General features: G+C 48.6%; 1 protein-coding gene across 3 annotated transcripts in view; it reads left to right on the top strand.

Annotated features, from left to right (window-relative positions):
* Positions 1-15,258, top strand: part of LOC121588015 (serine proteinase stubble) — a 107,862-nt gene that overhangs the window by 24,395 nt on the left and 68,209 nt on the right. Inside the window, exon 2 of one of the 3 annotated variants that reach the window (XM_041905487.1) lies at positions 7,969-8,138. The exons of the other annotated variants lie outside the window; for them this stretch is intronic. The gene's annotated coding sequence lies outside the window, so the exon portion shown is untranslated. The remainder of the gene's footprint in view (positions 1-7,968; positions 8,139-15,258) is intronic. 3 annotated transcript variants of the gene reach the window in all.

The following is a 15,258-nucleotide window of genomic DNA, read 5'->3' as shown; positions in this document are numbered from 1 at the left end:
ATGGTGTCCCGATGCGGGCAAACCCCTAGCCTTGCAGCTCTCCAGCGCACTTCCGAGCACCCGGCTGTTGCAAATTCGCGTACGAAACTTACGCCCGAAGCACCGGCACTGCCCTCCATGCGTGACATTCTCCGCTAAATCTCTGCACTATCGATGATGTTGCGCTGGCACGTTGCACAATAGGCGTAGATGTCAAACCGATAGGGGGTGCAAGAGTGGGAGTTTCGGTTCGCTCGTTCGCCCGGCGTGCCGATCGGCTGTCGTAGATTATGACGGAAGTCATATAAATTCTTACCGCCGTTACACTGTGGCGGCGTCCGCCCCGTGTCCGTCTGATGCCCGCCCTTTCGGTCGGTCTGGTTCCCGATCAGCGTTTTCCCCCTTGCTTTCCCGATTGCTGGCCAATTAGTGTTTGTGCCGTGTTGCGCCGCGTTCGAACTAACTGGTCCGCTGTCCGCAGTTGCCTAGCCCGGCGTGTCCGTCCCGGCCTGGTCGGCGGGGCTTTTCGGGTGGGTGTAAAGGCGGCAAATGAGCGAAAGCGTAAGACAGCGTGCGTCTGTGAAAAGGAAAGAGATCGAGCTTGTAGAAAGCGGGCCTAGAATGCAGAAATGTTCCTGGGCTCGTTCTACCGTTCTACCATATCCCCCCCCTCCGCCCTCCCCTCTCCCCTGTGCACACGATTATTGGAGTGTGTAAAAGATTGATGATTTATTTTCTCTAATGTGCTTCTCGTTCGCTTTCTGCTCCCATTTGCGCTCATTTAACCCGCCCCGTAGGGTGGTCAACGAATTCTCCAATTATTCCACCGTTCATCCAGAACCGATTGGGAGAACCGATGATGGTGCACGCTGGAAACGCGGGGAAAGCATGCCGCCCATGGGGACCGGTGTTGCTGTGCAAAAACCAATCCCGAGCATGGCCGAGCACGAGATGCGGTCAAGGGTGGGCAGTACAGTGCGCGCAAAGTTGCAAATTGAAATTCTTTCAACGCGGTAAATTGTGAATGAGTTCTGGTCGTGGAGGTTGGTGTTGATGCTCTCGGGCGGACAGACCCGGGGGGTTTCGCGGGAGATTGGCGCTTGATGGGTCTTCTTTTACCACCCCCACTCCGGGTGCGGGAGGTTTGTCCGTTAGGGCGAAAGAACAGAGGCGTGCGCGCCCCCCTTGCGTTCGGCGCAGAGTTGAAAGCTGGCTGTTAAGTGGAAAACAAACACCGCTAGTCTATGTTGCTGGGAGCTTTACTAAATGTTCTCGATCGCTAAATGAGTTGAATGAATGGGGAATTTGGCGAAGATGCGATTGATTCGAGGGTGAGGTTTGCCAATTTGATTGAAGTTAAGGCATCGTATGGGAACGTTCTTCGGCTGGTAACGTTGTTAGTGCTAATGGCAGCCTCATTTCAGTTAGAAGTTCTTGATTCTATTTTTAGACAAACCCTACCACGCCCGTATGCCGAAGAAGCTGTTCCGCAACACTGCAACGATGAGAATTTACAATGATGTGAAAAGCTTAAAATAATTTCAGTTTGCGAAGCTATTCAGCTACCCTTTCCCAAAATCGTGTCCCGGTATTCCTCCTGGAGCGCATCGGTAGCTTCCGCAGCGAAACAGTAGCCTTTTCTGATTGATAGAAGCTGCTGCCCTGAGCATTTCGGACAGAGTGTGTGCCCGCAAAGATGCCGCAAATGAACAGCAATAATGACAGGGTGTCGGAAAAGCACCTGCTACCGCGCGAAGGCGTGTGAGTTCCGGAAACGGGACTTTGCTTCAATCGAGAACAACTTCTCAGCACAATTCTTGATCGAACGGTGGTGGGAAGCGCTGGACTTTAACCTCCTCCCCCCGTTTCTTGCATAAAAACTGATCCGGTCAAGAAAGGGGTGTTGGTCGCGGGAAGTACGATTGAAAAAGAACCCTCCTTTCACGCAATGTACCCACCGTTCTAACGTTCTCTCGACGGTGCCAAGCGTTCAACGCACGCATCTTCTAACAGTGTTGCGGGTGAAACAACTCCCGACACTTCACACCCGTGGTGGTTGGTCGAGGTGGGCTGTGTTCTAGGTGCGCAATCGGTAACGTCCGGCGTGCGATTAGCCGTCTCTCTCTCTCTCTCTCTCTCTCTCTCTCTCTCTCTCTTCAGAGCTGCCACAATTTCTCGTCGATCACCTCCTAACGCGGTAAACGCGCTGGGGGTAACGTCTGCTTTTATAATAAATCAAACCCAACCGACTGGCCGTTGTGGACCGATAGAGTTGATCGTCGCTCACGCAGCCATAAAGTAGTAAGCTCGCTAGTATTTGCCGCGTCTTGCTCGGATAGTTGGCGTGCAATAAATCAACACTTTTGCAGCGAAAAAAATGCTGAAAGGGCAACAGAATTGCTGCTAGCGATAAGCTTGCTGAGGAATGGGGCAGATGGCACAAGAAAAATGAAGAGATCACACCAGAATACGGGGCACGGGGAGCGAAGGATCCGGTAGGCTTAGGACATTATGGAAGGAACACATGTAAATATTGGATGTAATGCTTAGGGCCTGCCGTTAGGATGCGACCATAACTTACGGTTTGTTGGGCTGCGAGCGACACCAAACCAAACAGCCATAAATCAGAAGTGATTGGTGAGTGAGTGATCGCGCTTCAACGTGGGAAACTTGATCGTTTCATTAATTTAACACATTGGCGCGATAGCATGTAAATGTAGGTCACAGGATTGTATGATTATCTTTTATAATTTGCATGATCTATGGACGATCTTTTCAATAGTTAATTTGGTGGCATAACCGCTTAAGTAAAGAGCAGGAGCTAACTGCCTGTAGGATCTTGCTGAAGTTAGGCGATAGAATTTACTCTACTGCTAAGTGAAGCGTCTTACTTGCAGCCAAAAATTTGAAAGATAAGCATGGCCGAGCACTCAAGTTATTCCCTTAAAAACCTGCACAATGTTTCAAATGTTGCAATGAAGATGCCAACCCAAAGACTAAGTGTAATCTATTTTCGTACCACCCTTTGGTGTATCGATAACGTTGTTAACTCAATTTTTCTCACTTTCATCTCTGGAGAAACTCTTGATGATGTTTTTGAGCGTCAAGTATTTCCATGCTTCAAAGCTCAGCCTCTTCACCTGGAAACTTAAGAAACACGAAAAGGTCTTGATAGGAGCTAGGCTTTAGACTCTCTATTCCAACATACACACAGACCCGCATAAAGGAGGCCTATTACCTTCTTCAGGTGCTACTCAAGCGGAGTGTTAAGAGATCTTGAGCGCATTGTGAGAAGAAGGTATCGTTCACCTTCAGCGGGGCGTCAAGTAATTTCAATGATTACACTCAAGCATGTGGTACATTTGTTCTTCCAAACCGAACAACTACACCAGCTACAAAATGAAGACGTACGACGAGTGCTAGTAACAGTCGATGGAACGGTTGACACTCGATAAAGCGCAAACCCTTCAAATAGGGTTATTGATATCCTGTTGTACAATTCGCTGTACTATGTCCATTTCACTGTTGTGCATTCCACACTTTGTAAGCGAGCTCCGGAGAGAAAGTGCGCACCGGGAAGGGCGAGTATTCAGCACCGATAAGTTGCGCGATCGGTTGACGGTGCGCATCGCCCAGCTGCAACGGTCAGGGAACGCACCTACGGATGGGCCGTTCGGAGCCGATGCCTAATGCCAGCACATGCTCGCTGTTGGCATGCAGGCCCTTTGGACGAGTCGGCTCGGCAACAGACCCCGTTCCATTTTGGTACCGGTGCCTCAGGGCAAAACTACATCCCGCGCCAGGGTACTTTGCACCGTGGGGCAGTTGTAGAGCACTGGTTTTGGCCGTAAACATACCGCTGGCACCGTCGATTCTAGTGGCGAGGGGGATACGGCAGGAATGTGCGTGTACCGGACCGGTGTGCCATAACCGTGCTGCACACAGCTCCGGGTTGGACGCGGCAACCGTCTCGTTCCCTGGGAAATGACGAAGGAATGCCGTTTGCAGTTCGCGATCTGAAGCTGCAGCGGGAACTCAGTGCTCAGTATGGGTACGCGGCTCGTTGGTTTTCGGAGCTGCACCAGAATCGGGAGCGAGGTTCACCAACTTGACCGACCTCCGCACGAGAGTGGACCACCGTGTTCGTGGTGTCGTGCCGATTGATCCATTAGGAGGTTTTGTGTGTCTGAATGTGTGTGTGTGTGTGTGTGTGTGTGTGTGTGTGTGCGTGTGCTGGTTAGTCTATCGCAGCGGAACGATCGCTGTACGGTACACCGGGTGCGAGGAGGAGTGGAGGACCAAACTACGCATGGCTAGTGGTCAAGGTAAGGTACACGACCAAAGTGGTCCCGCTATCGAGCGGGGTAATAAATCAAAATGAAAATGTCATTAGCTAGATCATATGTTCCGGACAGTTTCCGTTGGTGAAGGTACCGGCGGGGCGTTGAAGTTTGAGCGGTATGAGCGGTTGTAGGAGATCCCGAAGGGCGGTCCCGAGCTGGCTACATCTTAATTGTTCGAATGTGATTCAATCACGTACAATTTGTACTTCGATTTGAGACGGATCATTTGCAATTTATAAATATTAAAAGCAAAACACGTTAACGAACAGATTAGAGTGTTTTTTTTATACCGACGGGATTCTGGAAGGGAATGACCCACATATTTTCCCGGATCTCTGCATGGCTGCATGGTTGTGGAATGACATTTCCGTTCGCATTTGATTACCACTTAAGACGAGCCTCTCGTGTTAATAGCATTATATAAATCTTCGTTTTTTTACGCTAGACACACACTGCTATAGATGTTTGTACACAAAACATACCCTCAGGGTTCTGCCTTCCCGCTTGAAGCTTGAAATCCTACCCGGCGGATCCTTTTTATTGCGCAATCCGTCCAGTCGTCTCGTGCCCGTTGCAGCTCAAAACAGGCTGGTCGAGATTAGCGATAGGTGTGTGTGTACGTGTTTGTACGTGTGCCAAGGTGACGATGCGTATCAGCCGCACCGGGACAATTAGATGCAAATGAAGAAATAATTGGAACACAACAACTCTCGGTTCTGTCATCGAGCTGTACCCGGCGAACGCCGACGAGCCCGGTCCATGCCTTGGCCCGGGTTTATGTGTAGTGTAATTTTATTTAATTTAGCAAGACTGTATCGCGGAACCTAGCGGGTTCTACGGGGGCAAACTTAAGGGGCCGTATCAGATGCACCGGGCGATTCGGGTTTTGCACCGCTGAGAGATGCACCTTGCTGCATGCCTTGTTGCTTGGTGTTGCAGTTGTACGACGTCTGTTTCTTTCCACCCTTCCCCCTTGCCGAGCTGACTCCCGTTCCTCCCCATCCTGTCACAGCTACTTAAGGGACTGGTAGGTTTTATTCCTCTCGACTTATATTAATCTAAGTGTGTGAGTGTGTGTATGTGTTAAATTTGTTTTTACCTCGTTTGCTTTCTCCCGGTTGCGCGGCAAATGCGTACGGAACGATGATAAATCAGTCTGCTTAGCGAGAATCGCACCAAGCCTGCCTGCGTTGGGGTAGTGTTTTTTTTTTCTTCTCTGCTCCACTTCGACGCATTCCACCTGCCCAAAGGCCAATGGCCACTGGCGATGCTGTAGCTGTGCTGTGGATGAGGTTTGCGCGCTTTCACCGTCTGGTGCTGGGCTGGTAGGGCTGGTGCAGGAATTCCCTGCGGCCAGTTTGGCAGTGCGGAATCAGCACGGAACCCAAGCTTGCGGATCCGTCTCAAATCTACTCCTGCTTGACCTAAAATGCCGCTCTGGAACGGGGGAACCCTTGCGCGCCACCAGGGATCGTCGATCGAGATTGGCGCGTCCCAAAGTCCCCCGGGTGGATTACCCCTCGATGCGTTATCGATCGCACCGGGCAGGTTGCGTAATTTTGTACCACCGCTTGGATTGCGCACTGCGCCGCACGCAAAGAGACCGCACCGATCGTTGATGATCGCGCGATGTGCGAAATTATTCCTCCCCCTTTGCGCATTCTTGCCGCTGTTACGGCTGTTGATTTATCTAATCTAACATGTGTACAGAGGCACACTGTGAGCGTTGGCCGGTGAGGGTGGTGGTAGAGAAGTGGTGGAAGAAAAAGGCCCCTCCTGGGAGGGAAAGAAAAACAGATGGAACAGGGTAGCCGATCCCTACGCGGGACGGTGTGCATTGCGAGGGTGAGTCGGTGAAGGCTTCTTCCGCACGGGTTCCGGCTCGCATGGGGCGCTACAGGTGATCATGAGGTGAGAGAAGCTACGGTACGGTATGGTGCATTAACCCTTTTCTTGTTGTCTGAACCCTTCACATGTGCGTGGGGGGGGGGCGTGATGATGCGCGTGGGGATGCACGAACGCAGCTGGCATTTGGACCGTAACGCGATGCTTATCGGTGGCGATCGGTGCGATGTTGGGAACTGCGTAAAGGTAACGCTTGAAAATGTTTGCCAAGGTGGTGGAGTGATTTTTTACGGTACGATACAGCGTTAGCTTGTTGATATTAAATGTATTTTACGGGACATGGAAATGTCATTGATAAAAAGAATAAAAATATATAAAACATGATGTAGTCTTTTCCGTCAGCTTCTAGGTTCTAAAAGTGTCCATATTTGTCCGTTAAACGATGTTAATTTTCCAATACTTCTGTCTTACTGTTGTTGAAAAATGCACATAACACTTTGTTCATTTTCTCATGCATGCTACAATTTTCTCTTGAACATCAGAGAAAAATTATAGTGTGTGTGTGTGTGTGTAGCTCCTGACGTGCCGGTTAGTCCTCTTAGCACACGCTGGCATTAGCGAAAACGATTCTGCCGCCTCGGGGTTGCCTTGGGAGGGCTGGCAGGCGAGCGAGCTTGAAAGCTAACGGCAAATGGGACGGTTAGCGTATCGCGATAACGAACACGCGGCGACTTGTGCCCAACCGGTGTGTGCCCTTGCGCACTATCGGCAGACGCCGCATCATCCACCGCTTGGCAGAGTCGTTCGCCAATTGCGCGTGATCTTGTTCTGCAAGACGCAGCATAAAACAAATAGTGCGTCGTCGCCGCCATCGCGGTGCGTTCGTTCGGTCGGTTTCGGACCTCAACTTTGGTGGTTTGGACGAACCGTTGGCACGGGATTGACTGGGACGTTGAGAAGACCTAGTTTCCAGATTCCGGTGCAGAGAGGTAGAGAAACCAACTACCTACTACACGCGGTACCAACGCGATGACCTTCTTCTTCTGCCGGGCTTTGAGTCGGGCAGTTGCGATCGCGATGCGGTCTCGTGTGCCGGTACCGTGTGAGCCGAACCCCAGGTATGGGTGGCCAACACAAACACACACATACACAGACAAACGCGCGATATAGCAATATGGTTTTCCGCGGCATTAGAGGTCGCGGTACGATGTAATAAATAAAAGATTTTCCTTTCATAACACCGTTACATGATTTAGGCCCTCGGACGCGGGATGGATCGATGGATGTAGAACGCCAGCCGCCAGAGACCGCTGGCCGTGATCTACATCGGGACCTAGCCGGACCGGTATCGCGGGCGGGGCGCGCGGGTTGGGATGTCAGAAAATGGTTTGCCAGTCAGCCAGTCAAACATGGAGTGAAAGGTTTCGAGGTCCTTGTTGGTTTCCCGGCTGCATGCAATCGCTCCATTTACGGGCACGGGGAGGATTTATGTGTGCCAGCTGGGATCGCTTTTGCATAACTGCAGTTTGGTTGCGGGCCACTTCCTTGCAATCACGGGCAAAGGTATCTCGAAAGTGGAAAGCTTACGGATGAAATCGTGTGAAACAAAGCTAGCCATCGGCGGACGATTTTGTGCAAAAATTTATGCGAAAAAGTGCGTCCCAAAATTAAACCGTAAACCATAGAAGCGCATACAAATTGCGTCATAATCGTTCAATTAATGCCTTGTTCTATCGTAATGACTGTAATCAAACACCCAAGACTCATGATTGTTTTTGTTTCGCTTTCTATCTTATTCCAGGTAAGCCGTTTCGCTCGAATTCGTCCAGTGTGCATACAAGTAATTACACGTCGTTTGGCACGTGTGGCATGTGCCCTGTAGCCAGATTCAACAGTGTGTAAGAAGTTTGCTGAAAACCAGCGTGAAGCTATCCCCCGAACCGGAACGGATGTGATAATTATCAATTTTGGGTAGGAAAAAAAGTGTATGTTTATGAGTAATCACTTTCCATCTACAGGAAAGACTGCTAGCACCCGGCCTCTTTGCATAACGTTCGGTGATGTGCGTAATGCGTTAACGCGATCGTAGCTGGCAGGGAGAGACCACAGAGTGCGCCTTTCGTGCTGATCACTGGCACACAGTTTGTTTCACCCAAACATTTTACCTTCTAATCAGACAGCTTGTGACGTATTTTGGGAACATTTCGGGTTGATCTTCCAGTCAATCTTTTCATTCATCTGCATCATTCGTTCGTACGTCGGAAGTGAGCGGTCAGTTTGAAGAGGTGATAGCGTCACAGTTTACCATTTCGGACGCCCGATAAAACCCCCACCCACGGCGGGCACGGTAACGCGCACCGGGCGGGTGGGTTAGAAAACAAAAATGCCTTAACTTTCACGATAATAGAGGACTTTCCTCAATGCTGCTGGTGTAGGCAGTAGCGCAATCGCTGTGGATGTGCTTTTCCGGGCACGGTTCGACTTCGTGATAGCGAGCAGCAAGGAAAGGTGCCATTCGTACAAAAGGAACGAAAAGAAGAAGAAAAAAATAGTGTTGAGGTCGCTTTCGGTCTTTTGATAATCATTTTATAATTTGTCTGCTCCAGAAATGTGAACATTCAATGTGCCGCGTCGCTGTATGTGCATGCGCCCATAGCCAGCTAGCTTAACCTAAACGGGGAAAAATTGATTGAAAAAGCTTTTGAAGCTTTTTTGAACACGGTTAGCGCAAACACATTTGGAACTGCTTGGTACACCGGTGGCGGTGGTCTTTTGATGAATATCGGACCGCAAACGGCTTTTGCTATCTGTGCACCTTAAATTCGATCGATGCATCAAACCTCTCCCTCCCAGAAACCCTTACGCTTCGGCTTGGCGAGGAAGAAAGGTGAGATAGCATCTGGGTAAGAATGGAAATCCCCCCGCCCAGCTCGAGCGCAACACTTCGCTCTTTCGATTTTTATTTTTACAACCGTTTTCTCGTAATTGACCTCCGGGGCCGTTCGGTGGCCGTGGTGGTGAATGATTGATGAATCGTGATGTACGATTCGGGCCGGCTGCTTCTTGACGCTATCGGAGTTTCGGAGGAAACAGGCGCAAGCCGAACCAGCAGCTTGGCGTTTGCTATCGAAACGTGTGTTCCGCAATCGGGGTGCGTTCCGGGAGGTACAACAAAAAAGGCATCCGTACGGTTCGGTGAACGTGTGCCAGAGTCGCCGCTCTGTGCAGTGATCTCTGAACTTACCGAAATTACTCGTCCAGGGGAACGGTCGCGGGATAGCTTTTACTTTCAATCTTGGACTGCGCCGGGATGGTGTGACGTCGTATGAGCCCGCACGAAATCAGCTGACAGGGGGTAGCTTCGCTTGTACAAACGGTTTGGCCAAGAGAGGGGGTAAAATTGAAAGTAATATAATTTGTTTCGGGGAAACGGTCGCGGTTGCTACACTAAGCAATTTTGTGCCGAAGAAGAGTAATGGAAAAACGATGACAACGGGCAAGTCCGAACAATTAATCTTACGCGCTCTAATGAAGTTGATACCGCTCTGGAGCCGAACCAAAGTCAACAAAAACCTAATTAAACGCACCTTGATGCACTCATGTCATTTTATTTTAAAGCCTCTAAAATGTAAGGTAACGAAAGGCAAAGATAATTTTCTGCTTCTCCTTCGCGATCCGCTGTATTATAATTTAACCAGCGCCCATAAGATGCAATGGCCCTTTCTAGAAGATTGCAAACGCGATAACGCCATAACACAACATTGCACTACCTGCCGCAATGCTTCCCTCACAAACGACCAGAATATGTGTATAGAGCTTCGGGTGTGAAGGTAACTGACCGCATAATGTTACCGTCGATGGCCCCAAAGTTGATTTTTCACCAGTGGTTCGGCCCGGTTCCGCGCGCTCATTCTCGATTGTGAGAAAGTTAGGCAATTGTCCGGCGTTCCGTTGCACGAATCTGCTACGCACAGGCATACACACACACGCGCAAGCAGACATCCAACACATGTGCTGGAAGGAGATTGTGTGCAGCAAGCAAACACAAAAAAAACTTACAGCCGGATGCTACGGCAATTGCATAAAGTCACCTTTGGAGATGGTGACGATCATACGACCCAACCAATCCCGATAACCTTGACCGCAATGGCGCAATGGCAAAGACGAAGAGATGGGAAAGGGGAAAAGGGGAATAAAAAACAAGAGAGAGAGAGAGAGAGAGAAACAAAGAGAAAGATACAGAGAGAGAGACAACAACATAAAATTGCATTTGAAACTGGGAGATAATGATAATGCTCGGTTTGTGTTTGCAATCGTTAGCGAGTTGGCTTAACACACTGCAAACGTTGTAATTTGTATGCACCACTAAAGGGGAAAAAGGGAGGTAGATGCGTTTGGAAACCACAAAGAATCAAGTGCATTTTTCGCGTATTTTTCATTTCCTTCCTACTGGCCGTGGTAAGGAGTGGAAAATTTGTGTGAATGAATTCGCAAATCGAGCCGAGCTTGCAAGCAACTAGAAGGAATTGCCTTCGTGCTTCCGAACTGGGCAACGGACCGGAGCGAATAATGAAGATGATGGTAGTGATAATAACAAAGTTTGCGTTACAAAAAAAAACAGGAACAACAAAATACAGAAACCACGAAAATCAATCCGAGCGAAGGGATCGGTATGTAAAACAGAGGGAACCTTTGCTTTCCTCCTGCTGTGCCGAAAGGAAGGAAGCATGGGTTGAATGATCGCAAGATATTTTGGTGAATGTTATGTAAACGTTTTTTTTGGGTGCTGTAGAGTACATCAGAAAAAAAACGGGAGTCTACTCTTGCAAATCCAAAAGCACATGAGCACACACACACACACACACATGTTGATAGGGATGTTTAATAAGGAAAGATACAGTGGGTGCAATGGAACGGTTCGTAACACACGGGCACAGACAGAAGCAGGTGGTAAAACTGGCGAAAACACATGATTAGAGACCGCGGAATCGGAATACGATTTCGGATATAATTGCCGGTGCGTCTTGCCCGGTGCTCTGCGGCGGTTGTCGGCCCGAGAGCGTCTGCCAACTCCGTGTCTTTGGAGTCTTCTGGTACAGTGGAATGGATTTTTCGGGGCACACCAAATTGCTGCTGCTGTTTCTCGTGCTGCGAAGCTACCGGAAGACCCACCCGGCAGCAGTTGGGAACGCGGGACGAGTTCGTGTGCGAAAGACACTGGCCAGAGCGGGGGGAGAAAAAACACGCTCGAAGCACGGTACTGGTCGGTGTGCGTGTTCGTAGTGTGATAGTGTGTGTGGTGGTGAAAAGTTGGCCAAAATGAAAAACCATTCCACGTGTTTGAGCGGCAGGGGCAGTCGTACCAAGGAGAAACGCAGATGAAAATTTGGGCTACACACGCAGTGGTTTTGCACTATCTGGTGGAAGAACTGTTCGGCGCACAAAGCGATGCTCCTGGAAGGCAAGAGTGAGGCGGCCCTAACCGCCACGGTGAATGCGACCAAGGCGGGCGGACGGATGTGGTGTCAGAAATGTGTCTAGCAATGCGGTCAGCATTCTGCGCCCGGTCGGGTTGGGGCTGGAGATGGAGGGCTCGTAAGTAGGCAGCACCTGGTGCAATTTCGGGGTGATGTAATTTGGGACCGATTACCACATAATAATTTCGACCGATATTACCTCTCCCGTGTGCTGGTGCTGCTGATTTGCTGTCATTTGATTGCTGGTACACGCCGTCTGGCTGTTGACCCCTGGCACACCCTCATTGTGGGATAGCAGTGTACGAGCGCAGCATTGCGTTGGAATTGGCACGGGAAGGTATGGAAGCGCTGGGTAGCTGTTGGCGTTTATTTGCAGTCAGTTTAATTTATTGGTGTCATCGAAATGGGAACGAAGTCTGTGTCTTTAGCTCCGTTTGATTTCTTGTAACGAATTCAGTTACGAAATTCGCCAGAATGTATGCAACTACGCCTAGCATTTAGTGCATATATTGCCTAATAATGAGTATACAGATTAGCATAATGTTAAAAACATCAACACATGGAAGGATTATTTCTTTTACATATATGTCATATTACAGGAAAGATAAAAACACTAAGATTATTAAAACTACAACCACAAAAAGCACCTCTAAGGTCCTCTATCAGTTGTGGTGTGAAACGAACTGTTTTCTCCATCAACACCTCCCTGGCGGGTCCTATTGTGATCCGTCTGTTTGTGTGCGATCATTAAAAGATCGTTGCCATGTTGCTTCCACACTCAGCTAGCCATCGAAACAAAACCGTCCACCTCTTAGGTCCTGTTATTTTGCTACTCCACCTGTGGTATTATAGCTGTGAACTACCCATCCCCCAAGAATGTGTGATAATTTGATTACACGCGACTGTTCTTTCCAGCCTTCCCATATTTCCTTCGGCATTGTTTTGGGCACTGGCGGTGCAGTTTTTGCGTCCTCTCGCGCTCTTGTGTGTGTGTAAATAGGAAATTAAGCACCTTTTCTCATTCTTGTTTTTACATTTGCTCTGCTCCATTAATTACCGTTTGCCTGCGAATACACATTTCAGCATGCACGAGATGATGCGCCTGGCGTTACCGGCCTGGCCAGCCGTCTGATACCTATAATCAAACGACGTAACTCTGTGGTAGCTTGTAGCACGGGGGCACGGCGGTAGCGTGCTGCTCAGGTGCTGACTTGCTGTTGTCACCGACCTCTGGTCATCGGCAACCATCTTTGCCGTCGCTGGCGACGAGTCACATTGTAGCTGTTTTATTCTGTCTTGATCATTTAATCGAATCGCGCCCGACGACAGTTGGTGGGCTAGGGAGAGTGCCGATCCCGCAGCCCGGGCAGGGCACAACTGCGCCCGACTGCTGCTGGCTAATTAGATGCTTCACTCCGCTGTTATCAAGGTTGTTGCAAAGGGGAAAACGACGTTCGTACGGCAGCAGTGCAGGAAAAACATGTAAATAAAATCTTCCCCGACCAATCTCTGGGACCACAATTTGTGTGATAAAGGTACGGGCATGCTTGCTGGGACCATGCCATCGGACAGAAGTTGCAAAAGCAACAAAAAAAAAAAAAACTATGAAAATAAAACGACAACTCGTCAGCATGGGGTAACGCTTTGGCCATATTCAAGGAACTTGCTGCATTGAGATAATTGAGTGATTAACTGGTGTCGCTGACGACAATTTAGGCTTAAAAAAACAAAGCGTTGCTAGGTCAATAAATGCTGACTAGCTACGTTATGCAACGCGCCAGCGATGCGCGCTGGTTTAACGATTAAATGGAAAATAGGCTAAGAAGAATAGACTAAGAAAAATATGCTGATCGACGACGGTCAGCATTTTTAGAGTATAAAATCAATTGAATAAACTAATGAATCGATTATTTGCCAAGAACCAGTTGGTGCGTTATTATTGTGCTTAAGTCGGCGTGTACCGTGCCTGTCTTAAGCTGCTGCTCCGAAAGACACTTTCGTGTGCGCGACAAATGGTGGCTCCAGAGAGGACGCATCAACCAACGGTTCGGCAAGTAGTCAAATAAATCGGGAAATAAAAACCCGAAGTAGTAACAAGCCCGTAGAGGCGTGAATAGACCCCACAGCAACCCAAGCAGGGTTGTGATAGTGAAACAACGGCGACGGACGACGATCCGGCGTAGCCGATATACGACAGCCAGCCCAGGAAGAAGGGCCACGCACCAGTTGCCGACGAAGCAAAACCCGAGAAGCGCCTCGGCGGTGAGTGAGTGCAAAATAACTGTAAGTGCAACGACACAACAGTGAATAGAACGCGGTCATTACCGCTAGTGAAGTGACGCAATCGAAAGTGAACTCGATACTGCCAACGTATGAGGCAAATGCTGAACTAGTGAAAAGGTGACCAATACGTGTACGCCGCGAGCTTCGAAAGGTGCATCCGTTCTCGCAACACAACATGACACCGTCAGTTTAGCGCCAGTTGAAAAAAAAAAACAGTTATCGTAAAACGCGTGCGTCGCAAGTATCGGACGTTAACTCCGACGAAACGTGATTATAAAAGTCTGCATAACGAAACACGTGTGCCGCGAGCTAAATATTGCATAAGGCATCCGACGCAGTGCAACGTAGGAAGAGCAAATTGATGAAATTAATTGTGACGAGTGTATCCATCGTGTGTATGACCGTCGTGTGTATGACCGCCGACCCACCGCTAAGAAAACATCGTTCCGGTTGAGTCAACCATCGTTCTCGGTTTGAGGGCAACCGGCACGTAATACAGAAGACGTCGTATTTGATCCTGAGAAGACCAACAAGCAGCAGTGAAGACATCACTCCCGATCCAGCCGTCCCTGACCAGCCGAATAGGAGTTGACTCTGCTGAAGCGGATCTGAACCAGGGTGAGTTCAAGATGGAATATGATTTTAAAAAGAATCCGAATGGGCACTGCAAATTATGCACGAACCCAGATGAGATAGGGAAACTGATAACTTGTATTGATTGCGACAGGTGGTTTCATTTGTCATGCTTAGATATAAAATCACCTGTTAAAGATTTTTTATGCAAAAAGTGTAAAGATAGGGAAGTTGAACGGCAGGAATATAGGTCAGCACTAATGCAAACGCAAAAACTGCTGAAAGAAAAAATGACAAATGAAGAAGAAAAAGAAAAAGAAAAAGTAAGAATAGAAGAAGAGCTAAAACGGCTACAAGAAGAGATACAAAACAAAAAAATCAGAAGAGGTCAATGAAAAACCAATGACAAGTTTAGACGTAAAACTGTTAACTCAGAGTTTAGACAAAATGGTTCAATCGTTGTGTTCTAAGGACTCGAAAGTAACACTTTCAAAGCTTCCAGATTTCGATGGAAGCTATAAATGCTGGCCTCAATTTAAACAAGCCTACGAAGAAACTTCCCGAGCCTGTAAGTTTTCAAATTTAGAAAACATGAATAGGCTGCAAAGGCATCTGAAAGGCGAAGCACTTCGTGCGGTTAGCGGGTTAATGCTTAACCCAGAAAACGTTCCGCTTGTATTAAACAGGCTCGACAAAATGTTTGGAAATGCTGAAAGCATTTACAAGTCTTTACTGTTAGAATTACTAGCAGTAAAGCA

The sequence above is a fragment of the Anopheles merus genome, chromosome 2R, assembly GCF_017562075.2.
Source record: "Anopheles merus strain MAF chromosome 2R, AmerM5.1, whole genome shotgun sequence".
Classification (NCBI taxonomy): Eukaryota; Metazoa; Arthropoda; class Insecta; order Diptera; family Culicidae; genus Anopheles; species Anopheles merus.
The sequence above is the reverse complement of the archived record's forward strand: the minus strand, read 5'-3'. Positions and strand labels throughout refer to the sequence as shown.